This window comes from Schistocerca nitens, chromosome 4 (genome assembly GCF_023898315.1).
Source record: "Schistocerca nitens isolate TAMUIC-IGC-003100 chromosome 4, iqSchNite1.1, whole genome shotgun sequence".
In the NCBI taxonomy this organism is placed as follows: domain Eukaryota; kingdom Metazoa; phylum Arthropoda; class Insecta; order Orthoptera; family Acrididae; genus Schistocerca; species Schistocerca nitens.
In genome coordinates, this window is record NC_064617.1 from 783,498,112 (window position 1) to 783,500,486 (window position 2,375).

The following is a 2,375-nucleotide window of genomic DNA, read 5'->3' on the forward strand; positions in this document are numbered from 1 at the left end:
GTTAACTGTTCTTTCGGGAACAGACACTACCGTCATATATAGTTAAAATATGGCTTCCCGGCCATTGAACTTCTTGTGCGAACGCACACGCTATGCCCGAACTCGTACGGGACTTGGTAGATTAATCTGCCACGAGTAATGAGTATGATGGGCAAACATCTATTAGGCGTGCTACGAATGTAGTGGTGTGGACATGTTGGGTACGTGGATCTCACGGGGAGCGTGCAAGGGATAAGTCCCTGCAGACGCACTATCTTCTGTGCCCGCGGTGGCTCAGATGGCTAGAGCGTCTGCCATGTAAGCAGGAGATCCCGGGTTCGAGTCCCGGTCGGGGCACGCATTTTCTACATGTCCCCAATGAAGTACATCAACGCCTGTTTGCAGCTAGGGTGTCCACTTATCATTTCATTAATAGATACTGTGTTTCGAGGTGATTGGTACTCACTGTGAGCAGCATATTTTCAATGTATTATTAGACTAGGTACACTATAAGCTGTCAGCACTGTGGAAGTGACATAGAGCATCTTCATGTACGTAAATTTCTCGTTCAATGACTGATTCCGAGCAGCAATGGCCAACATGCCTCGAAGAATCTTGAGACATCCAGCTACACGGTAAGGGAACACACAAAAGAATACCATCACTAAACATGTTTCCTTGTCGACATATTAGTGTGGATTTACAAGAAGCCAACACACGCCAGTTTAGTGGTTTGCGGTGTCGTCTACTTTCTTCAGACCAGACAGTTTCCACGCATCTCCTGTGAGCGACTGTATAGGCCGACTGAATAGGTTGCGCACAGTTTGAAAGAGCTGAAATATAACTACTATGGAATAAGAACTTCAGGAAATAATCCAGAGCCAGTGACAGCTTTCGAACAACAAGATCAGACGCCGGAAGTTTAGCAGCATCTCACGAACCGTCTACAAGGTTTGCTATGCAGGTACGGGACTTGTCCAACGTCCCATATCCCAAGTGTTGCAATGGAGGGGAGGTCCAATTGCACGGCAACCTCACTCCCCTAATCTGATGATGCTCTTGATTCTTTTTGACATACACAAAACTTTGTTTATATGGCATTAGTTCCCACCGAAGTGCAATACACAACATCCTTGAGTAAACACTACATTATCTTTGCTGAAAAAAGAATGTTCAAATGTGTGTGAAATCTTATGGGACTTAACTGCTAAGATCATCAGTCCCTAAGCTTACACACTACTAAAACTAAATTATCCTAAGGACAAACACACACACCCATGCCCGAGGGAGGACTCGAACCTCCGCCGGGACCAGCCGCACAGTCCATGACTGCAGCGCCTAAGACCGCTCGGCTAATCCCGCGCGGCATCTTTGCTGAATTTATTGCGCGTGTGCATAGGTTGGTCATTCTAAATAAGTAATAGGGTCAGGATTAATTCCAAGACCATGAATTCATTTACTGAAGTAGTTGCATTTCGACTCCACTATTAGCTATTTCAATTTTTGTGCAAACTTTCTTACATACGGAATCAATACACCCTTCGTAGTGGCACATATCGTACAACAGTCTTGTTATGCTGAATATGAAGGAACTAGAAAGGATATTTTCGCGTGAGGCAAATCTTGTAATTGATTTATTTCACAATTCCATATGTATACAATGCTGCTTGACTTCTGGCGTTTGCCTTTCCTTGTCGTCGTGATTTCTCTTCATATCCTCGCATACGAATCTTGTCGCACTCATATCTGGGAAAGAAACTACAGTTCTCACATTTTTGAGAGCATGAAGCTACCTAGCACGTTGCCCTAAACTGGCTATATGTACTTGCATATATGATTACGAAGAAATTTGCTTGTAGGAAAATCAACAACGAGATCTGATGATGGCCAATAATTGACAAAATTGGCCAGAAAGCTATCCCATATAAACGTAGCTTCGATGCAAAATTTTTTGTCAGATCCAGAACGGAATATTCCCATTCTTCGGCCCTCCATATACGCAGTGTTCCTGGAAGATTCGGACTTTTCATGAGAAATGACAGGGTAGACTAATTTGAAGGACATAACTAAATTATTATTTGTTTAGGTGCGGCGATTTAATACTCACTGCATTTGCAGTGCACAAGTGAGTGAATGGAAACCCGTAACTTCTGCAGTTAGTAACTGGTGTCTTTTGAAGTGTTCTCATTTCTTATTGCTCCAGTTAATGTAGGTAAGCAAATCATCTGTGTATGCTCTGAGCACAGTTCGGGGAGAGTGTTCGTTTGATAACAAGGAGTGAAATAATCACAACCAGTAACAAATTACAGTAATGAAGTTGATCCCAGATTTTGCGTCGATCGCTGAGGGCTAAACATTGCTACCAAGGTCATCCGAAATTTTCTCCCTAGTACATT

The 2,375-nt window shown here is 43.2% G+C and overlaps 1 non-coding gene across 1 annotated transcript; it reads left to right on the forward strand.

Annotated features, from left to right (window-relative positions):
* Window positions 1-261: 261 nt before the first annotated feature.
* Trnat-ugu (transfer RNA threonine (anticodon UGU)) lies at window positions 262-336 on the forward strand. Its single transcript has one exon. It is a non-coding gene; the product is annotated as a tRNA-Thr (tRNA).
* Window positions 337-2,375: the final 2,039 nt, after the last annotated feature.